The sequence below is a fragment of the Somniosus microcephalus genome, chromosome 10 (genome assembly GCF_052327205.1).
Source record: "Somniosus microcephalus isolate GS21.2 chromosome 10, FLI_Smic_1.0, whole genome shotgun sequence".
Taxonomy (NCBI): Eukaryota; Metazoa; Chordata; class Chondrichthyes; order Squaliformes; family Somniosidae; genus Somniosus; species Somniosus microcephalus.
Window position 1 is genome coordinate 48,118,039 of NC_140996.1, and position 24,762 is coordinate 48,142,800.

The window sequence follows — 24,762 nt, forward strand, 5'->3', positions numbered from 1 at the left end:
GTGATAGAGTCAATTATAGAGACAATGCGGTTTCTTATGATAGAGCAGGAGAGGATAGCCATCGCCACCGGTCCTGTCGTTCCTGCAGCTCCGACTGCTGCACCCAAATGACTAGAGCTGGCGCAGCCCGTCTACCTGTGCGCGCTGCGATATGATGTATGGAAAAGCCACATCATGGAGATGGAGGTGGAGGAGGTACAGGGGACCTATCTATTGGATACGGGGGCATCGTGCCCCGTGATCCACTCAAATAACCCTACCACCTCACCTCTGTCCACCGGGGTTCCATATATGCTATCGGGCTTCACAGGCGAAGAACAGGCTGGCGCATTTTCCATTCCCCTCTCCATTCGTTTAGGACCACTCCGCACCATGTGGAAGAGAGAGAGGCCACTAGAGAGAAACCTCGGCGATCTAAAACCCCTTACACACCCGGGCATAGTTTCTTACCATCACTAGGTCTCCTATCTCCCACTGGTGGCTCTTGCTAGGCTCGAGCTGCAGCCCGTTATTCCGATGCTGCTTCCCCATGCTGGATGCTGCCTGCCCATAAATTCATTTGAGGTGTTCTAGGAGTGTTCGGGTGAATTTATCCCGGTTTATTTCCTGCAGTTGGCCTTCAGTGAGGACTGGGGCAAGGACATGATTGGGGGTCTTCATAACTATGCTGGTCATGAGCTCATGTGGTGAATGCCCTGTACTCTTGGACTGGCTGGCCCGGATCCCCATGAGACTCAGAGGTAGGGTCTCTGCCCATTTTTGGGGTGACCCCACAGCCCCTTTCCTCAATCTTTCTTCAAGGGTACGGTACATATGCTCCACAATCCCTGAGGACCGCATGTTGTAGGCTACGTGCCACTTCCCTTTGATACCGAGCAGCATGAGGGTTTTCTGGATGACTTGGCCGGTGAAGTGGCTTCCCTGGTCAGACTCCACGAACTGGGGCAGTCCCCACCGCGAGAACACCTCCTTCACCAAGATCTTTGCAGTCCCCATTGCTGTGGCCATCCTTCAAGGGAAGGCTTCCACCCACTTGGAAAACACATCCACCAGGACGAGGCAGTATTTGTAGCCTCCCTGGGTGGTGGGCAAGGGCCGTATATAGTCAATCTGGATCGACTGCCATGGTCCCTCCACCCTCCTAATGTGTCCCATGGGCACGTTCCTTTTGTGGGGATCGGGATTATTTGCTGCACACAGAAGACAGCTAGCACAGAACTCGCGGACATCATCCCGGAGTCCTGGCCACCATCCCGCCTGTTCCACCCGTTGCCAGGTGGTCTCAGGCCCGGGGTGTCCCGCTCCCGGCCCCTCATGCGCCAGCTGAAGGAACTCCCTCCAGTGTTGCTGGGGTACTACCCACTGTTCTGCCTTGAACAGAATGCTCTCCCTTACAGTGAGAGGGGCTGTGCTGTAGGGGCCCTCTATCCATTTGCCCTCCATCACTGCGCTAATTATTGCCTTTAGGGCGGGGTCCTGTGCCTGGAACATTTTAAGGTCCAGGTCCAACACTATTCCTGATTTTCCCTGTGTCCCATCCCTGCCTGTAATCGTTGCCACTGGCCCGGACTCATATGGGTCCCAGAAAGTGCCTGCACGTGCACTCTCCTTGGCCAGCATATCGGCTTGCTGGTTGCCCTGGCTGCGGGGTTCTGTGGAGGAATGGGTTTTCACCTTATGGATGAAAACTGCACCTTCCTCCCCCACAGCTGCCAGGATTTTCTCCAGCAGGGGCTTTACTGTCAAGGGCTTCCCGTTGGCGGAGGTATACCCATGACGGGACCAGATGGCCAGGTACTCCGTACATGAGTTGCAAGTGAACATACTGTCAGAGCAAATCGTATACGGGGTAGGGAAGATGTCAGGGTGTGTAACAACGTACATCACCACGGACAGTTCAGCCTGCTGGGCACTCATAGTGTTAGGGAGCTTGATTGCCAAGGCAATGCCTGCCGTTGGGTCAAAGATCCCGCAACCAATGAGTCGTACCCCAGCGGATACCAGGCTGGAACCGTCTACATAGATCTCGCGGCCCATGGGATGTATCCCGGCCCGTAAACCTATGTTCACTTCCCATACCCCATCTATGGAACATCGATGGGCTGTTCCAGGGTATTGGCTGCAAGCTTTAGCTCGCAAAGGCCCTTTACCTTCAGATCCATCTGTGAGAGGAGAAGGGTTCAGTGTGCAATGCGGATGCTGCTGACTGTCCCATCTTTAATCCTCCCATCCAAAAGCATCTGAGTGGGTGTGCGGTGTATGAGGAGGGTGATGGGAGAGGTGCCTGCGAAGATCCGGGATTTCTTCACAGCCGAATATGTGGCTAAAAGGTGCCTTTCACAAATTGAGTAGCTCCTCTCTACATCGGTGAGTATTCTGCAGGAATAGACCACGGGTCTCAGCCTACCGTGCCACTCTTGGAGCAGCACAGCACTCAGGCTATCCCCACTGGCTGCTACCTCCAGAAAAAACTCCCTTTTCCCATCTATCGCTCCTAGGGCTGGTGCGGTCTGCAGGTCTCCTTTTAACTTAACAAATGCCGCCTGGCATCCCTCATCCCAGGACCACTTCACTCCCTTGAGTAGGGGACGGAGCAGAGGGGCCACTGTGGCTGCATAGTCCTCTATAAAATCCCTGCAGTACCCCGTCAATCCCTGGAATGACCTCACCCCTCTTACTGAATTGGGAATCGGTAACTCCTGGACCGCTTCCCTCCTTGCCTTATCTATGGCCCTTTCTCCTGTGCGGACAGTCAGACCCAGGAATTTAACTTCTTGCTGACCGATCTGCGCCTTCTTGCGGTTGACTTTAAACCCCTTTCTCTGCAGCAGCTCCAGCAGCTCAGCCAGTAGTGGGCCATGCTCCCTGACCGAGTTGGTAAATAAGAGCAGGTCATCCACATACTGCAGTAACTGAGTGGGCTGACTGAACTCTTTTAAACTATCCTTCATGCATTGGTGGAAGATGCTGGGGCTGTTGTGGAAACCCTGTGGCAGACAGTTCCAAGTATACTGCTGTCCCTTAAGGTGAAGGCAAACTTATATTGGTCCTCCCGTTTTAAAGGGATGGACCAGAACCAATTCGAAATGTCCAGCACCGTGAATATGTTTGCCGATGCTAGAATACTGCTAATAAGATTAGCCACTGCTTCTACTGTGGGGACACACGCGGGGATATTGCTGTTAAGCACCCAATAGTCCACCGTGGCTCTCCATGAATTGTCCGGTTTCCTAACCGGCCAAAGTGGAGAGTTAACATGAATGGCTATGGGCTTCAACACTCCCTGTTTAACTAAGGAGGTGATGGCTGCCTCCATGTCGGGTTCTGCCTCCTTGGGGAAATTGTACTGCTTTTGTGGTCAGGCCATGGGGTCCCCGTCTATTTTAACCTCAAACCCTGTGATCCTCCCGCAGTCGTGTTTATGGGTGGCAAACGCTGTGAGGTTTGCCTGCATGACTGCCTGCAGTGTCTCCGGGACACCATTTACCATGAGCCTGAGGTCGTAACCTTCTTTGGGCTTCACAGTACACAGGGTCCCCTTAGCCTCCTTGCCCGGGATGACCACTACACCTTCTTCCCTGTCTGTGCTAGCCCCCCAAAGGCAGTGGTTGCGGAGATCCACAAGGATCCCATGGCTCACCATGAAGTCAGCCCCTATGATCCCCTTTCCTTCCTCCTTATTCCACTTTGCCAGGATGCACGTCCACTTAGTTTGGAGCATGCCCAGATGGACTGAGAGGGGTCTGGAGTATACCCCCGCCTGCTCCTGAATGGTGAATCCCGATAGTATGTATGGAACCCCGCTAGACAGAGGTGAGGTGGTGGGATTATCCATATGGATCACGGTGCATGATGCCCCCGTATCCAATAAATAAGTCCCTGTAACCTTCTCTACCTCCATCTGTGCGAGTGGTCTCTTCCATTCATCGTACCGGAGATTACACAGACGGACAGGCTGCGCAGGCTCCAGTCATTGTGGGGAGGCAGAGGTGGGCGAGGGGGCTGCAGCACCACTTATGGCTGCTACCTTTCCCTGATTGGCCCTGAGGAAAGATATTATCGACTCCATGACGGACTCGACTGTATCGGGAGGAGTTTCTGTCTCTGCCTCCTGAGTTGGGGCTGCGGGGGTCCTGGCTTTATCGTCTCTCCCAGGCTTTTCACAATCCCTGCGCCAATGGCCATCCTCCCCGCACCTGTAACAAGTGACCTTGTTCTGGGAGGGACGGCTCCCCTCCTGGCGCCACCCTTTCTTGTATTGAGCCCCAGGTTTAACCTCGTGGACCTTGCCCTTTTGCTGGGGGGTCCCACTATTCCTACCATTCCTATATGCTACCGTGAGCTGCCGGATTACAGTCTCTTCGGTTGCTAGGGGGTCTCGGTGGTCAAACCAAGCATCTGCCTTTGCTTTTATCTGGGGCAGGCAAATGGACACTAGGCAACTAAGCCATTGGGTCTGCTGCCGTTGGTTCAGGTGTGCCCTTTCTTGTCCCCCAGTACACGCGCTGTTGTAGACTGGCCACAGCCTGTCTGCAAATGCATGTGGGGTCTCCCCTTCCTTCTGCAGTGTTTTCCCTATGCGATCGAACGGACTGCCGTCGTTCACACCCATGGCTTCCATTATTTCCTCCTTTAGGTCCTCAAAACCCTTCTGCCCTCTCTTAGCCTCATCCGAAAGGGTCTGATAGAGCTTACTATCTACAGAGAAAAGCAACATTTTGGCTTTCTCTTCGACATCACAGCCGTTAACACAGGCTGCCTGTTCTATCTCTTGGAAGTGCATTGTGGGGTCTCCCTTTTTGGAGAGCAGGGGAATATGTTTCACCAGGCCTCTGAGCTGTTGGGTATCATAGGGTAGCAGATAGGTATGCTGAACAGCCCCTGGGTCATTATCATTCACGGGCGCCCCGTACCTTCATTGTCGGAGGGGGTACACTGGTCCTGGTCCCTGCCTGCCTAGCGGGACCTGCTGGTGTTCTCCTACCACCCCATTGTCCACCCCTTCTTACTGCCAGAGCTCCTCAAAACTCGGAGCTGTGGGCTGCGGTCTTGGGGTCTCTAATTCCCTAGCCAGCTCTGTTCTGGGTGCTGCCTGTGGGGTGGTTTGATTTGGGCTGCTGGTACTGTCCGACGGACTTCCCTTCGGACTTATGAGACATACCATCCCTTTAGTCCTTAGTAACTCCATACCCAAACTCTCTATCTTTCTGTTACATGGGGTATGATCTGCTCCACTAAATCTTTGGTTGCAGGCCAGCTTATAAGCTGCCTTTACCTCCCTAACATTTTCCTCCTGCTCTGTTACTTCTGAGGTGAGCTGGGCATTCTCTTCCCACAGTCTCATCTCGTTACTCTTTGCTTCTGTAATTTGGCACTTTCGGAACTCTATCTTGTGCCTCGCATGGCTTTTGCCCTCGCTAGCTTCTTGGGTGAGGTGTGTGTTTTCCTCCGGTAGCCTCATCTCACTGTCCCTAGCCTCTGTGACTTCCTGCACAAGGCATTCTATCACTGCCTGGCATTTCGTGACCTCTTGTGTGAGGCGTGCATTTTCTTCCCACACCCTCATCCCACTATCTCTGGCCTCATTCACCTCTCTTATGAGGCGTTCTACCTCCGCCTGGTATTTTTCAAACTCTGACTCCCAATTCTTGGCCTCTGTAACCTCCTCCCGCACCCTCATCTCCCCCTTCTTAACCCAGCCACCTATACTATAATAGGTCAGCTTACACACTGCTGCTAACTTCTGCAGGGCTACCCACAGACTGAAAGCAAGAAAAGCAAGAGCTGATGCTTTCTCCAGATCCAGAACACTTATCATATCAAAAACTGCCTCCAGTCCTGCCACGGTCGCCAATTTGTAGGGGGCCTCCTTTAACTGGTTTATGGTAATTTACCTGGTCAGGCAGCCTTTGCCACTGCACTGTGACCAATTCCAATCAGCGGTTTCGAATTGCTAAATGCCCCCTCCCAGTTCCAACTGGAGGAACTTATAATTAATGATATATTAAAAACGGACAAATGGTCTGGATGCAAGAAAGTCAAATTTTATTAAAACTAAAGAAACTACACCACACGATCAAAGTAATCACGGTAAAATTGCTTAACAAATCTTACAATCTTAGCAACATTTCCCTTAAATTACCACCCCTTTACTTCTCACTAGATTGTCTTGCTAGTGGGTCAGAAGCCTTGCTCACCTGCAGCCCAAAGAGTAAAAGAGACAATAAATGGGCAGAGGACTTCCTGGGCTTAATCTTTATACCCTGGGAGTCCCTGCTGTTTTCGCACCGAAAAGGTCCGTGCGCAATTTCACGCTGAAAAGTCCGAATACACAAGAGAAGGGCTTTTAACTTCTTCCATTCATACATGGAGACATCACGTAGTAGAGTCAATTTCAGTGAATGGATGTGTGTAAGCAACCCATTGTGCTTGCTGTCCAATGATTGGCTGATTCAAACGGGCTACTCCCCAGTGTAATCAAGCAGTTTGTAGGTTACCGGACCCGCCCAATACCACAGAGTGACTGACAGCTCGGGCTCCATTCAAACTTACTACAGGGCAGCGCTGAGCTTTTCATATGCTAAAAGCCTGTCTGTCCTTTTCTGCTGCCTTTTAAAATTCTGTTTCCATGAGGTCTGTTCAGCCATTTTTATGCCCTGGGCAATTTAAACAGTCCAGAACTCAAGAGTACATCTTTTAATAAAATGTACAATCTTAAAGTGTGCGATTTTCACAAAGTTCTTTGATTCCAGTGTCCAAGTACTGCCTAGCTTATGAGCTTTTTAACGCAGCCTTTTGCGGTTCTGGGTATGTTTTAAAACATTGTCTAACCCAGAGACAATTTACATCACACAAGTCTTCATCCAGGATGTGGATTAATATTTCCCATACTTCAGGGGCTGAGGGGATTTTGCGACCCCTACAACTTTAAGATTAGCTCCTTGTGTTCCCATGTCTTTGGTCTGTCAGTTTTTTGGGCCTGTATCAGCTTTTTGACACTTTCGGTTAGCTTTTGCCAACTATGTAATTTGGCATATGTATCTAATTAGTTGAAACTATTATTCCATTTCTCCCTTCTCCACCCAAAACCTTGCATACGTTATAATGACTAAAACAAAAACCTTGATAAATGAGTCATATCGTTGCTCAGAATTCTTTCGCATTGAGATCAAAACTATTTCAAAATAACCAGAAATAGATGAGAAGCTTTCAATCTAACATTTATTATCAAGTTTATTGATCCTTTAATATTAATTATTAACTATTTAAAAAAAATACTTTTTGAAGTCGTTCTAACTCTGCGCTTTGTTATAGCGAAATTACAGTAATCCCCTATATTATAAAGCCACATGAAGACTTCAAAGAGAATCCAGTTGTAGGGAAATCAATCATAGAATCATAGAATGATACAACACCAAAGGAGGCCATTCAGTCCATTGTGCCTCTGCCGGCTCTTTGAAAGGACTATCCAATTAGTCGCATTACCATGCTCTTTCGCGATAGCCCTGCAAATTATTCATTTTCAAGTATTTATCCAATTCATTTTGAAAGGTATCATGGAATCTTCTTCTACTGCCCTTTCAGGCAATGTATTGCACATCATGAAAACTCGCTGCGAAAACTTTTTTTTCCCCTCATATCACCTCTGGTTCTTTTGCCAATCACCTTAAATATATGTCATCTGGTTAAAAAGAAAAGAAAGACTTGCATTTATTCGGCGCCTTTCGCGATCACCAGATGTCCCAAGGTGCTTTACAGGCAATGAAGTAATTTTGAAGTGTAGTTACTGTTGTAATGTAGGAAACGTGGCAGCCAATTTGTGCTCAGCAAGCTCCCAAAAACAGCAATGTGATAATGATCAGATAATCTGTCTTTGTCATGTTGATTAAGAGATAAACATTGGGCAGGACAGTGGGGATAACTCCCCTGCTCATCTTCAAAATAGAGCTATGGGATCTTTTATGTCCACCTAGCATCCAAAAGACGACACCTCAGACAGTGCAGCGCTCCCTCAGTAGTGCACTGGAGTTTCAGCCTAGATTTTTGTGCTCAAGTCTCTAGAGTGAGACTAGAATCCACAATCTTCTGATTCAGAGGTGAGAGTGCTACCAACTGAGCCACTGGCTGACACGCTGAGAGGCTGGCTGGCTGATGGCGGACAGGTAAGCCTCAGATGCGAGGGGTCGGTGCAGGGGAGGGATCGCGGGAGGGGGTTCAGGATTGGCGGGAGGTGGATCGTGATTGGCGGGGGGGCTCGGAATCGGTGGGAGGGGGGTCAGGATCAGGGGGGGGATCAGCAATCGGGAGGGGGAGAGCACTCGGGAGGTGGGAGAGAGGATCGGTCATGATGCAGGATCGGCAGGTGATGGGAGGTGGTCGGAGATCGTGGTTGGGGCGTGATCAGTGAATCGCAGTGGGCAGGGGAGGTCAGCCAGGGATCGGCCGGGGGGGTGGGGGGGGGTTGGTGGAAGATCAACAAGGTGGCCGGATGATCAGGGCCAGCCACTGGAGGATGGTGGCCAGCCTCATCATCATCATCATTGTGGGTGGAGGCCTGGGGGTGGGGGGAGAAGGCCTGGAAAGGTGATCGGAGGCCTCGTTGGAGGGGTTCTCCGGCCGTTGGGGGGTATGTTAGGCACCCTGGATCCAGGAGGTAAGTGTCTTGTTTTGCACACTTTGTACAAAAATAATAAATTGCAGGACAACGGAGTATTACAGTTTAAACTATTTTAATGAAGCATCAGGTCTGATCTGACTCACAGCAGTACAGCACCGTGTGTGCAAGATGGAGTCAGGACCCCCTGGGTCTTCTAAACAATAGCAGTCCTTACAGATGCCTGCAGGCCAATGACAACTCAGCATGTGATCACATGTGAATATAATAGGTATTCCTTGCAGATGCCTGCGGGCCAATGATAATTCAGTATGCAAATGTTACATCCCCTTTATTTTAAAAGAAAAATGTTATGCATTACTTTTGAACCTTTCTTCTACAGAATGTTCTCAGTAGCATCAACATATAAGTAAAGTCAGCATTTAACTAGCACTGAAAACATCTCAACGTTTCAATAACGATGTACAGTTTTTTTGTATGGCAGCGATCCGCCTACACCCTTTGACAGTTCACAAGTCAAGGATAACTCTAGGCTTGACCTCTCGTCCCGACCTTGTGTGGTATGGAACTGAGCATGCTCCTGAAATGGTCAACAGTTCAGGTTCAGGTTTGGGTTCAGGTAAGTATGATGTGTTTTGTGTATTGCTCTGTTCATCACACTCTGTTGCACTGATCCTCTCGTTGGAATGACGGTGTTGTTCCTTGGTGTTCAGGAGGTGCCTGCAATTGCGGCGGTACACCTGTCCTTCTGGGGTGTGGATGTGATATGATCGCTCAGTGTCAGCTGGCTGGATGATGACTGCTGGCTTCCAGTAGTCATGCTCCTGGGTTCTGACGGATTCTCCATTGTGCAGCGGCGGCAGTAGTCTAGTTGACCTGTCATAGTATCTCTTTTAGTGTTGCTGTCTCTGTACACGTTTTGCATGCATTTCCTTGCAGCTGACGACCTCTGGCTGCAGCTGCTGGTTGGTGCTTGGAAGGATTGAGTGAAGTCTACGGCTCATCAACAGCTGTGCTGGTGACGTGAAGTTGTCAACCGGAGTGTTGCGGTACTCAAGGAGACTGATGTAGGGGTCTCTTTTGTCAGCTTTGGCTTTGTCCATGAGTGTTTTTGCAATCTGGAGAGTTTTTTCAGCAAGGCCATTACTTTGAGGGTAATGTGGGCTTGATGTGACATGTGTGAAATCCCATGCCTTGGCAAACAACTCGACATCTTTTGATTTGTATTGGGGGCCATTGTCTGAGACTAAAGTCTCTACCATGCCATGCCTGGCAAAGGCTGCCTTTAGCTTGTGGATCACAGCTGCAGATGTGGTGCTGTGAAGCTTGTCCAATTCAAAAAATCTGCTGTAGTAATCAACAGTCACTATGTAGTCCTCGTTGTTCCATGTGAACAAATCCGTTACCGCGACCTGCCAGGGCCTGTCTGGGATACGGTGAGGTATAATGGGCTTTTTGACATTTGATGGGCGGCGTTCTAGACAAGTGGAACATTTTCCGACAATATCCTCAATGTGTTTGCACATTCCGGGCCAAAACATAATGGCCCAGAAATTGGTGTCGGGGGCTTCCCGCGGGTGCAAGCCCCTGACCTACACTTACATAGCGCGCCGACAGTTGAAGCCTGGGCCTGCTTGCATTTCCTCTCTGTGGCCCGGTTCAGCTCCCGGCGCACTGTGCTTGCGTGATCCAGCGGCGTAGTTAATTTGATGAGTTGGCTGGGATCACGTAAGCACTGGGCAACCAATTGGAGGTTGCAAAAGTTCATTCATGAGTTTGATAGTAAGAACTGTCAAACTCGTGAAAACTCCGGGCGCCCAAAACAGTACTTAAACTTGAAATAAAATTTTAAAAAACATCGCAATTGTAGTGTATGTGCCTTTAAGAGCCCCATGTGTACTGTAATGCCGGTAATGGCCACTCGGCTATATAAGCCTGAGTATTGTGTTGTATCCGTTAGTTCCCCTCCAGACTTTGTTTAGTAAACACCTATCGAACCAACTCCTGTTTTCAGTGTCTCTATCAACACACAGACACAACAGTGGCGACGAAGTGGAAACGGCCTTACCTACAATTCGGCAGCACCTCAAGGACATCGATTCCTCTGGCGTCCAGAAGAATCAAGAAGTGAAAGAAGCTGTTGTTTCACCAGCTGGCCAAGCTGGTGGCAGGTACTGTGGTAATCCTTCCTGGGCATCAGGCTGGGGCTCCAGCGGCTGGCTCTACAGCTGGGCCAAGCAGCAAAAGCGGAGGCAAGCAGTAACAGATGGGGAGGGAGCACTCGGGAGATGGCCGGCACTGCAAGCAGGTCGGCGTTCAGACCTAGAGAGAGAGTCCGGCGGGAACGAGTCTCCAACTGTAAATAAATAAATAAATTAAAAAGAACGGAAACCGCGGGAAATAGCATTGTCATCGGCAGCAGCGGCGGGAAAGCACGGGAAGCACCATATCTTTTCTGCAGAAAAGAAAGAAAAGTGCGGGAAGCGCCATATCTTTTCTAAGATGCCTAATTCTGACAATATTGATGCTTTTGATAACGAGATAGAGGATTGGACCACATATGTGGAAAGAGTGGAGGTATATTGCACCGCAAATGGAATAGAAGATGAAAAAAAAGCTTCAGTACTTCTAAATCTAATGGGCGCAAAGACATACAAGCTGTTACGAAACTTAATCACTCCAGCCGAACCGATGGACAAGAATTTTAAGGAGATTGTTGATACCCTACACTGCCAATTCGAGGCAGGACTGGCAGATTCTCTACGAGACAAATTCGTCTGCGGTCTCCTAAGTGTAGGAACACAAAAAAAGCTACTTTCTGAGAATGATTTAACACTGGACAAGGCTTTCAGTGCATGAGGAGCTGCAGAGATACAGCAAAAGCCACAAGACTTCGGCACCCATGAAATGACAAGGGGTTTCGAGAGATGTTATCGCTGCGGCAGATCCAGCCATGACCAGAGGGACTGCTGGTTCAAGGAAAAAGCATGCAGGCAATGCGGAAAGATGGGACACATTACACGTGTATGCCGATCTGGAAACAAAAAATCCACGAAAAGGAAAAAATCAATAAGGAAAAGCACAGAAAGATACAAATGATGACGGAGAGTAGCTCCGAAGACCAGAAAAGCGATAGCGACTCCGGGAACAAGAGACTAAGCTCTCTCAAATTACATAATGTAATTGCCAAAGAAGATTACCAGACCATTTGGGTTACCCTCACAATAGCAGGGTCCCCAGTTAAAATGGAGCTAGATACAGGATCAGCTCTGACCGTCATAAATCGACGGGATTACGAGCGGCTATTTCCGCATATACCTTTAAAAGACACATCCATTATCTTGAAAACATATATGGGGCAGAAAGTATACCCCAAAGGAAAAATAAGGGTGCCTGTTGTATACAACGGCAAAGAAATACAGAAGTTGTATTTATACGTTCTACAAGATGGTGGTCCACTGCTGTTGGGCCGTGAATGGATCAGGAAAATACGATTAGACTGGCACTCCATTCAGGCACTGACGGTGACCAGTAAGGAAAAAAATGATGATGACGTCATACCTGAACGATTAAAAGACATCTTGGCCAACGCCAAGGAAGTGATTCAAGAGAAACTAGGGGCTAGATTTTCAGTTGCTTGCGCCAGCAGTTAGCGCCTTAAGAGAAGTGATTTTCGGGCGCTATGCGTGTAGCGCCCGGGCGCAGCGCAGTTTGCGCCCCGCCTCAAATTAAGTTGCCCGTTAGCGCCGGCGCAAAGTTTAGCGGCCGCCCGGATGCGCGCGCAGAAAATGACGTCACATCCTCGTGCAACGCCCTTTGGCCGCCCCAAATCCAAACTTCAGTCGGACCGCCCCATTGTGCGGCTGGCGCCCAGAGCATTTGTAAAATGGAACGCAACACACCCTGGGGAGCGCAAATTAAAGGGCACTCCTCCTGCACTATAAAAGGCATTCTGCATGTGTTGTGTGGAAGGATCCAGTGTGTTGTTGTGAACGGTGCATCATCATCATCATCATCATCTCCTCCTCCTCCTCCTCCTCCTCCTCCTCCTCCTCCTCCTGCTGTTTTCCCCCCCAGACTCTGCCTTTGAAAAAAACACATGCACCCTTCCCCTTTAAGAGCTCACTGGCACCAGAGTGTCTGCCGTGCGCTGCGCCCGAGCTCGGGTGTTGCGCTCTGCACCGCCGGCTTAGCGCCTAAAGATAGTAGTGGAACGCCTCTTTTAGCGCTCCACCAACCTCTTAGGGCGAAGCCACTGAATTTCCGGCAACGGGGCGCTACTTTGGGGCGGGCGCTAACTTCGGGCGGGCGCTAAGGTTAGCGCCCCAAAACTGTCTATACTGAAAATCTAGCCCTAGGAACCTTGAAAGGCATCACATCCTCAATAAAAGTGGAAGATGCAGCAATTCCCAAGTTTTTTAAGGCAAGACCGGTGCCATATGCAATTCGTCCAGCAGTCGAGGCAGAGCTGGAGAATTTGGAAAAGGCAGGCGTATTATCTAAAATAGATTGGAGCGAGTGGGCAACACCCATCGTCCCAGTCATGAAGAAAGCATTGAAGAATGATAAATCTGAAGAACAGAGAAAAATTCGCATCTGTGGAGACTTCAAGGTGACTGTAAACCCGGTCCTTCACACGGTACAGTATCCTCTTCCGAGGATAGAAGATATTTTCGCCTCACTATCCGGAGGGAAACGTTTCACCAAAATTGACTTGGCACAGGCATATCTACAGATGGAGGTTGAAGAGGCCTCTAAAAAATATCTCACGATAAATACACACAAAGGGCTGTACCAGCACAATCGACTGGTTTTTGGAGTAGCATCCGCTCCAGCTATCTGGCAAAGAGCTATGGAGCAAGTCCTCCAAGGGATTCCGGGGACTCAATGCTACCTAGACAACATCCTTGTAACAGGAGAAAACGACAACGAGCACCTTGCCAATTTGGAGCAGGTGCTCACTAGGCTGAGAGAACGGGGCCTACGAGCAAATCGCCCCAAGTGCGAATTTTTCCAAAATCAAATATCATATTGTGGCCACATAATTAATAAGGAAGGGTTGCATAAGTCACCTGAAAAAATTGAAGCGGTCATAAAAGCCCCAGCACCTGAAAATGTTTCACAATTAAGGTCGTTCCTGGGATTAATAAATTACTATCATCAATTTTTACCGAACTTATCAACTCTTCTACACCCTCTTAATGAACTGCTACAAACAGGAGTAATTTGGAAATGGAGCGAAGACTGTAAACGTGCCTTCCATAAATGCAAAGACTTAATCACGTCCAATGAAGTTTTGGCTCATTACAACCCATCACTGCCAATCAGACTGGGGTGTGATGCATCCCCTTATGGCATAGGAGTAGTATTATCGCGTAAATTCCCTGATGGCTCGGAACGGCCGATAGCTTTTGCGTCACGCTCATTGAACTCAGCTGAGCGTAACTATGCCCAAATCGACAGGGAAGCACTCAGCCTGGTATGGGGAGTGAAGAAATTCAACCATTACCTACACGGGCAAAAACTTACCTTGTTGACTGACCATCAACCCCTCATCTCCATATTCAACCCTGAAAAAGGTGTTCCCATTATGACAGCGTAAAGGCTACAGAGGTGGTCCCTTTTTCTAGGGGCACACCAATACAACATAGAATACAAAGGATCAAAACAGCATGGGAATGCTGACGGTTTATCGCGCCTACCGTTGCCAACGGTAGAAGAGGCACCTACAGTAGACCCAGTGGAGATGTTCCACTCAACCATAGTGGAATGTCTACCAGTAACAAATTCTGCCATTGAAAAGGAAACGAGAAATGACCCGACTCTCTCACGAGTCTACGACTTAACGGTGAAGGGATGGCCAGCACATGGCGAACCACTGTTGCCAGCATTCTCGCAAAGAAGAGAACAGCTGTCAGTGTGCCGAGGAACCTTGATGTGTGGATCCAGAGTGGTGATTCCACCCAAACGCCAGGATAAAGTGCTAAAGGAGCTTCACGAGGGGCATCTGGGTGGAGTGAAAATGAAGAACCTAGCCAGAGTGTTTGTATGGTGGCCAGGTATCGATGGAGACATCGAAGAAATGACCAAGAGCTGCCTAGGATGTCAGAAGATCCAAAACGCTCCACCCCAAGCTCCTCTATATCCATGGGAGTGGCCCTCATCTCCCTGGCAAAGGGTACACATCGACTTTGCTGGTCCATTTATGGACTCAATGTTCTTAATCGCAGTTGATGCACACTCCAAGTGGCCGGATGTAATAAAGATGTCCTCCACCACCACGGAAAAAACCATCACAGTATTAAGGACCATATTTGCCAGGAATGGGCTGCCGGAACAGATCTGTTCTGATAATGGACCGCAATTTGTGTCCGAAGAATTCAGGAAGATCTTAACAAACAATGGGGTTAAGCACTACACGTCCGCCCCATACCATCCCACCACCAATGGATTGGCTGAAAGGTTTGTCCAGACCTTCAAGAAGGCCATAAAGGCCATGGGTAATGAAGACATAAAACTTCAGCACAAGGTGGATAACTTCTTGTTCGCATACAGGAATGCAACACATATGGTTACAAACCAAACTCCCGCCATGATGTTCTTCAATAGAAGCCTAAGATGCCGGCTGGATTTGATCAAGCCCAACATCAGAAGGGACGTGGAGAACCGTAATTTCAAGGCATGAATGAAAGGCCAACTAGAACCTTCCAGATAGGTCAACAAGTTTTGGCCCGGGACTACTGTACCGAGAAATGACAGCCTGGAACTATCTGCACACGACTAGGACCGCTGATGTATACCGTGGACATCGGAGAAAGCATAATAAGGCGCCATGCTGACCAAATCATAGAGTCATCCGAAAAGGGACAACCTACACCACAACTCTATACGCCTAACAATGAAGTAGAGATACCCATATCTACCTCCGATCCAGTGATACTGGAACCCGATGAACCCGACACTGGCATTCAAGCCGAATCAGCCTTGCCAAAAGAACCTACTACACCACCAGAAACTACTACACCACCGAGGCGTTATCCGGACCGAGTCAGGAAGCCTCCAGAGAGACTGACTTATAATTAATTAACTGCAGCAATGTATAGATTATTTTTCTTGTAACATGTAATTAATAATTACTTAAAATATTATGTACTGGTTAGCTAAAAGGGGAGGAATTATAGTGTATGTGCCTTTAAGAGCCCCATGTGTACTGTAATGGTCACTCGGCTATATAAGCCTGAGTATTGTGTTGTATCCGTTAGTTCCCCTCCTGACTTTGTTTAGTAAACACCTATCAAACCAATTCCTGTCTTCAGTGTCTCTATCAACACACAGACACAACAGCACTACTTAAATGAACTATAATTAACTTTAAAAAACTATTATAAACAATAATTTTAAATTTTGAAAAAAATAATTTTATAAAAAATCGGGGCTAAAAATACACTTACCTTACTGTAAAGTCTTTAAAAATAATAAACCTGTGGAAAAAATGTTCTAATTTTAATTAATAGACCACTTACCTTTTAAAATGAAGCCCTTACGTCTGCTTTTTTCATTCGTAAAATGTTGAGGCCTTCACGCACGGGCAAACCTGTAAAAAAGACGAAAGTTCAACGCGCACGCGCAGACTCCTGCACGCACGCGTTTGACCTCTGAACCCCTTGGTTCAGAGGTTCGGAAATGCCGGTTTACCGCGCATGCGTAGTGCATGCAAGAAACCAGCACTTCCATCAGGTCCACGCGTGGGTACTCCGTCCGTACTCACGCGTTGGGACCCGAATTACTGGGCCAATGTCACGTGCTCTTTGTTTGCATTTATCCATGCCCATATGTCCAGCATGAATTTTTGTCAACATCTCTTCTCTGAGACAAGTAGGAATGATGATTTTCTCCCCTTTGAAGACAATTCCGTTGATTTGTGACATTTCGTCTCTGTGGTTCCAGAATTCAGATATGCTCTGAGGGCATTTCCTCCTTTCCTCAGGCCATCCTTCATGTATGACTTTGCTCAGCAGTGTGAGTTGTGCATCTTTCTCTGTTCCTGCTCAGATCTCCTTCAGTTTTGTGTCACTCACAGGTAAGCTGTTGTACACCATGTGCACCTGCACATCCATGCCTTCACTGAGGCTGCTGTCGTGGTAGCTAAGAGACTTTCTGGAGAGTGTGCCTGCGACAGGAATGTCTGCCTGGACGGTGAATTATTATTATTTATTATGGTTATGGTTGTGTTTATGTTAATATACTACAAGCCAAATGTATGTTGAATGTTTAAATGTCTTAATCCAAATGTACACTCTCGGGAGCCGTAAGCCTACATTTCGTTGTACTGCACTTGTGCACTAACAATGACAATAAAAGTTGATTTGATTTGATTTGATTGATTTGAATGATTGTGAAGTCGTACTTCTGAAGCTGAAGGATCATTCTCTGTAGCCTTGCTGGGGCTGCGGTTAGTGGTTTCCTCATGATTGACTTGAGGGGCTTGTGGTCGGATTCCACAATGACTTGTCGGCCATAGACGTACTGGTGGAAATGCTTACATCCAAACGGAATTGCATATAGCTCTTTCTCGATTTGAGCAAAGTTGATTTCACTGTCTGTGAGAGATCTGGAAGCGTAGCCGATGGGCTTTCCTTCTTGCAGTAATGCTGCACCTAGTCCGTACTTTGACGGAACCATTTGTAGTCTGAGCTCTTTGTTGGGGTTGAAGTAGGCAAGAACTGGTCCTGGTTCTCTGGTGATTAGGTCTTTCATTTTCTGAAATGCTGTGTCATGTTGTTTGTCCCACAGGAACTCATTGGATTGTTTGTGCAACTGACGCATAGGTGCATTGATTTTGGAGAGGCTCGGGGCAAACTTGGCTAAGTAGTTAACCATGCCTATTACTGTCTCTAGCTCTGCGCGGTTCTTCAGTGGCTCCATCTTCTTGATGGATGAGATTTTCTCTGGATCCGGCTTAACGCCATCAGTTGAGAGGCGATGCCCGAAATAACTGATCTCGGTGGATCCGATTATGCTTTTCTCGGGGTTGAGCAGGATACCTTCCTCCAGTTATCTTTGTAGCATCGCACGGAGGTTCCTGTCATGTTCCTCTCTATTCCTGCCATAGATGAGGATGTCGTCTACGATTGTGACTACTTTGTCGAGGCCTTCATAGGTTTCGTCGATCTTCTGCTGGAATTCATCCTGAGCTGAGATAAGACCAACTGGTAAATGCAGAAATCGGTAGCGTCCAAATGGTGTGTTGAACGTTGTTAGTTTAGATGACTCTTCCGTGAGCTTGATAGTCCAGTATCCTGATCGTGCGTCCATTACACTGAAGTAACGTGCTCCCACTAGCTTGGGTGTGATGTCATCTAGCATTGGTAAAGGGTAGTGAGGGTGTTTGATAGCCTTGTTCAAATCTCTGGGGTCGAGACAGACTCTGAGCTTGCCTGTATGTGGTTTCTCAACCACTACTAACGCGTTGACCCACTCTGTCGGTTCTGTTTCCCGGACGATGATTTCTGTATTCTCCATGCTCTGCAGCTCCTCCTTCAGGTGACTACGTAGAGCAAGGCGTATCCTTCTCAGTGGGCAAACCACAGGGGTTGCTGCTGGGTTAAGGTGAATAGTGCATTCACCTGGGAATAGTCCGGTTTCTTTGAAAACATCAGCAAACTGCGCCATGACTGTCTGCTACTCAACTGGTGCTGTCAATGATAGCATTAGCTTGATGAGGTCCATGTCTAAACATGCCTTTAGACCTAGCACTGGAGGTGCTTGAGTGTCAATAATGTAAAAGTTCAATATCATGCCGCTTTCTTTGTACTTGCATTTCATCACGCATGAGCCTTTTACAATGAGCTGCTCACCTCCATAGCCGGTCAGTCTGCGTGAGTTGGGCTGTAGCTCACACTCATCCTTCAAGCTGTGATACTCACTCAGAGGAATTATGTTAACCTGAGATCCAGTGTCTAGTTTAAACTTAAGCTCTTTGCCCTGTTTTCCTATCTCAATATCGGCATAGGCTTGCTCAGTCCATGAAATCTGTTTTTTCTGTGACACAGAATCAATAAACAGTTCCTCTGCATTTGGCTCTCTATCTGGCATTTGGCTGTCACTCATTGTGTGTACTGCTTTTCCGAAAACAGGCTTGCAAACTTTAGCAAAGTGGTTCCGTTTACCACATTTAGTACATTGCCTTCCTTTGGCAAGGCAGTACTCCTTTTCTCCATGCCAGTTGTTTCCACAATATCCACAGTTTTTGAAGCGTTTTATGTCTGTTTCGCCGATTTTTAGAACTCTTGCTGTTCTTTCTGTTCTGAAACACGCTCTCTGGGCAGTGTTCTTTGGTGTGTGTCTATTAACTGCATGCACTGTCTGTTCACTCGAGCTGCTCGTGGCGCCAGTTATGGTTTTCAACTGTGCTTGGGCTATCTCGTGCGATCTAGCCATGTCAATAGCTTTGTCCAGCATTAGCCCGGACCCAACGTTCAAAAGTTTCTCTCTCATTTTAGCTGAATGTATTCCAAACGAAATGTGGTCTCTGACCATCTCATCTTTATCTGCATATACACAGTCTTTTACCAGCAGTTTTAACTCAGTCACGAACTGTTCAAACGACTCACTAGCTCCTTGTACTTTCTCCTGAAACTTGCACCTAGCGAATATCATATTTGTCTTTGGCATCACATATGCTTCAAAATGGTCAAAATAACTTTTCAGTACCTTTGCTTCATCCGCGGTGAGAGACCATGTGTTAAAAATGTCTCCCTTTTTCTTCGATCCACAGGAGTAGGTAACTGCATCTTTCTTCCTCCCCTTTGCTTTTCAGTGGACCCGAGAACATCAATTCCACGTGTTGCTTGAACTTGCACCATTCTCTATGTAAGTTCAAAGATTCCCAATTCATTCGAGGTAAGGGAGCTCCAACGATGTCCATTTCAAATCCCTGCTCTGACACCATGTCTTGTTTTGCACACTTTGTACAAAAATAATAAATTGCAGGACAACGGAGTATTACAGTTTAAACTATTTTAATGAAGCATCAGGTCTGATCTGACTCACAGCAGTACAGCACCGTGTGTGCAAGATGGAGCCAGGACCCTCTGAGTCTTCTAAACAATAGCAGTCCTTACAGATGCCTGCAGGCCAATGACAACTCAGCATGTGATCGCATGTGAATATAATAGGTATTCCTTGCAGATGCCTGCGGGCCAATGATAATTCAGTATGCAAATGTTACAGTAAGTATAAATCTATTTACCTCCTGGCTGCAGGACTTGTAATAAACACATTCACCTATTTTTAAATGTAAAATATATTGTTAAAACATTACCGTATACTCCCATCTTTATTCTGGATCTCAATATCTGAAAAAGTAGAAATATTTGGCGGGGGGGGGTAAATTGGCTAACCCCTGAAAAGGGGTGTGATGATCGCAGTACGCGATTAACCCTTCCCCATTCATTGAGTTGCAGGTAGTATGTTAAATTCATGCTGCCTGCTGTTTAAAATGATTACTGCGTGCAGCCAGTGCGACCCGCGCTGTTCACTGGCTGCATTCATCAGCAGGGGGCCCAATATCGCGAGTGGCTAGCGCTACTTAAAGTCAGCCTGCACCTGTTAAAGGGGAGGTGCACTGTGGCTGCAAGAAGTGGTGGGAGTTTTTTGAAAAGTGAATCTGTGCTATGATACTTTGAGGAATGGCTGAACTTACGAGAGAGAGTACACCAAGTTTTTCATATAATGCACTGGAGGGCTTGGTGCAAGAGGTGGAGAAAAGGAATGCCATCCTGTATCCACAGGAGGCCAGGACAACCTCCAAACATATGCTCAGGAGGCAGTGGGAAGAGATAGTGCCGGAGGTCAATGACAGGAGTATTGTTCCAAGAATATAGTGCAGTGCAAGAAGAAGATAACAACCTGACATGAGTTGATTGCGTTCTTTCTTCAAATGGCATATCCTACCAACTGCACCACTAGCCTCAGCCATTGCTCAATAAACTACGCCCAGATCACCCACCTACCAATAATCTCTATCAATCAGTACTCAACCCTAAAATTCATAGGCTTTACCTCACCCTCACACACTTAGCACTGTTAATACCCTCACACACACAACTCTCAGCTCACACACACTTGCATACTATTCAACCATGACAACCACATCACTCAATCATCTTGCATGATACACACTGGCATACTTCCCTCTTTCTTGCTGGAGAAGGTGGTGTGTAACAGGAGGCAGCAGCAAAAAACTGGAGGAGGACAAGCATGCCTGCATGTGTAAACACCTATTGATTAGACAGAGCTGGCTATCATGGGATGAGGCATTTCTGAGGTTGTAGCCACAGGGGGTGCTGGAGGGATTGACGATGAGGTTATCTGCATACCTAATCTTCCTTCTCTCATCCCAATTCTCCATCAAACTACAGTCTCTTCTGATTCACAAGCTGAAGAATGTGTAAGCAGGCACTTCTCAGTTACTCTTCTCCCCTCACCACAACCCAACCCTTGTCTCTTTTTCATTTCAGATACCCAAGAACTGTAACCTTTCCAGTCAGAGGAGGAAGATGAAGATGATAGTGAAGATGAGGAGGCACTGTCACTAGATCTTACACATGCAGCCATCAGCTCAGAGACTGATACTGAGTATATTTTAGAGGCTAGGATAGAGGAGGGATGTGCACATGCTGAGACACCAGGTCTATGTGCGCAGGAACCAGGCTGGGGGCAAAAGATAGCACAAATGCCAGCTCACCGGAGGACAAGGTCGCACACTAGTTCTGCTGCAGAGGAGTCAGCTGAGGACTTCAATGGGCCAGGCCATAGAAGAAGGCTCATGGGTGCTGATAACCAAATGCTTGTGCACTGGGAAGCCTGCCAGAAAGTCTGCACACAATGTCAAGGAGCATGAAGGAGTCCAGCAGCAACTTGGCACAGGATTTTGCACAGCCCTTGGAGCCCATCCGTTCCAACATGGAATGGGTAGTCACCGCCATCAGCACACCTGTGGAACCCACCTTAATGCAGCATCTGATGACCGATGTCACAGCTTCCATTTCAGCACCAGCATCTGCCATCAAAAATCTGATTGCTGTCGTCGAAGCTCAGACTGCTGCCTTGCAAGCTCAGGCTGCTACCATTGTGACACTGGATACCACTGTTCAAAGGGGCTTCCAGGGCATCACAGCACTCCATCATTCTGTTCTCCAACAGATTACTAAGATTGCTGAGGCATCACCTCGGGAGAGTGGCAGTGGCTCTGTGGATTACGAACCTGCTATCCTATCTCAGATTTACAGCATTCCTGCTCCAATGCCTGTCACTCCACCAGTGACCTTGCTGTTGCTGTCAGCCAGCCAGTCCAGACTGCTGCAGCCCAGGCCAAGGCCCAGAGCTACTCGAGGTCACCCTCCAAGGCCAACTGCAGTCTGCTCAACTGACGGTCAGCTGCCTTCCACCACCCCTGCTGCAGCTATCGGGGAAGCACCTCATAGGATCACTAGGATAGGCAAAGGCACATGGAAGATGGGCACTAAGGGAATGCACAAGGGTGATTAGTTTATTTTTGAATACATTGGCCTAGAAATTGGATAATGCCCATTCATAGTGGTGCAGGCAGCACACGACATTTGTGCTGCCTGCTCATAATAATGATAAATGTGCTGTTGATTGGATTAGCGCTGAACAGGGGGCCAATGTCGGGTGCAGTCTACTGGCCAATAAATTTGGCCTTGGCACTCTGCACTACTTAAAGGGGAGAAGCTTTGTTGCAGAAGCACCTCATTGTAATTGTAATCGCCCAACAGCCAAAATTGAGGGCGAGAAAATTTTCTGATGGTGCACCAGAGGCCTTGGTCCTGGGGGTTCAAAGACACCGTCAGGTCCTCGACCCATAGGGGGGCAGGAGGCCTTCAAGGCAGACCAGCAGAAGGCTGTGGGAGGAGATCACTGAAGTTGTCAGTGCGACGAGTGTTGTCCCCAGGACCTGGGTCCAGTGCCACAAAAAAGCTTAATGACTCACACGGGTGGTCAAGGTGAGTGAATGCACCATCAAATGCCGTATCCCACCATCTGCATAACTAGCCTCACGCACTGCTCAATGCACCACACCCCCATGACTCACCTACCAACAATCTCTAGCAATTACCACTCATAGCTCACAAGCATAGCTTCACTTCACCCTTACACACTTACCACTGTGGCAGGACTCACACCCACATTTCACACCCTCACACACTTGCCACTGTGGCAAGACTCACACCCACATCTCACACCTTGCACACACTGCCAGCTATTCAACCACACTCACTGATGCACTTTCCTTTCTCTTGCAGGCAAAGGTGGCTCATAACCAATGGGAGCAGCAGCAGACGGATGGAGGGGAAGCCCGTCTGCAGAACCTGACAGAGCTGGAGGAAGCAGTGCTGGAGTTCATTGTAGGGGCAGTCACGGAGTCCGTGGCGAGCGGGGAAGTTGAAAGCATTGCTGATGATGACGGTATTCTCATACCTAATCCTTTTTCTCACATCCCACTTTCCCCTCATCCCACAATCTCCTCTCGCTTACAAGTTGCTGATGGATATCTTGCTTTCCCCCCTATCCTGACCACAACCCGACCCTTGTGCCTTTCTCCTTTCAGATACCCAAGAAGTCCCACCATCACAGCTAGTCCCCAAAGTGATGCAGGAGGAGAGTGAAAGAGAAGAAGACACACTGTCATTGCATCTGACACTCACAGGCACCATCTCAGAAACAGGCACTGCGTGGACTTTGGGGGTTAGCATAGCGGTGGGATCTGCACATGTTGAGTCATCAGGCACGAGTGGGCTGCAGCCAAGCCAGAGGGAAAGGGTAGCTCGGGTATCAGCTTGACAGAGGGCGAGTTCGCACACGTGTTCTGCTGCACAGGACACAGACAATGACTTTGATGGGGCGGCGTTCAGAAGAAACGTGATGGGCATGCACACAGAAATGCTTGGTGCAATGGCAAACCTGCCAGCAAGCTTCTGGTCATTGTCAAGGAGCATGGAAGAGTCCAGCTCCAATACTGCATGGGGCTTTGCATGGAGCTTGGGTCCCATGATTTCCAGGATGCAAATGATGGGCAACTCCATGAGAGACCTTGGGGACCCAACTGGGATGTTGCGTGTGATGGACGATGGCACAGCTTCCATTGCAGTACAGACGGAAATGACCCAATGTCTCAGCGCTGCATTGGAGCTCAGACAGCTGCCATTGTGGCTGGGTTTACGAATGCGGAAAGGGGCTTGCAGGGTCTCACAGCACCCCATCAATCTATCCCACAACAGGTGGCTAGAAATGCTGAGGCACCACCCCGGAGGAGTGGCAATGGGTCTGTGGAGCAGGAACCTGCTATCCTCTCTCAGGATAACAGCATTCGTACTTCCACCACTGCCACTCCGCCTGTGCCCTTGCTGCTGCCTGTCATCCAGCCAGCACAGACTGCTGCCGCCCATGATGAGGTGGTGCAGACTACAGCCGGGGCTTCTATGACCAGAGCTGCTCGAGGTTGTCCTGCAAGGTCATCTGCAGTCTCCCCCACTTAATGTAAGAAGTCACACAACACTAGGTTACAGTCCAACAGCTTTATTTGAAATCACAAGCTTTCGGAGCGCTGTTCCTTCATCAGGTGAAGTGGAGAGATGCATAAAGACACAATTTATATAGTCCGAGAATAATATCAGATGTTTACAGGTATCTTTCTAACTGCCATTTATCACACCTCAGCAGAGAGATAATCACAGCAATCAAAGGTGTGAATGGTGTCCAAACAGGTCAGTCAGGAAAACATTACATCAAAGAAAAATGAGGTGTGGTCACAAGGGGTCAAATGTTGCAGATGCTGGGCTCTGTGTGAAAAACAAAAAACAGACAAGAAACATTTTTTCTGCTGGAAATCACAGCAGGTCCGGCCGCATCTGTGTAGAGAGAAAAGCCAACGACGACTCGAGTCTGGATGACCCTACGTCAGGTGGGGTTACATGCAGCATGACATGAACCCAAGGTCCCGGTTCAGGCTGTCCTCATGGGTGCGGACCTTGGCTATCAGTTTCTGCTCGACGATTTTGCGTTGTCATGTGTCTAGAAGGCCGCCTTGCAGAATGCTTACCCGAAGATCGGAGGCTGAATGTCCT

General features: G+C 48.3%; 1 pseudogene; it reads left to right on the top strand.

Moving 5' to 3' along the window:
* Nucleotides 1–9,176: 9,176 nt before the first annotated feature.
* Nucleotides 9,177–24,174, top strand: LOC147111504 (uncharacterized; annotated as a pseudogene).
* Nucleotides 24,175–24,762: the final 588 nt, after the last annotated feature.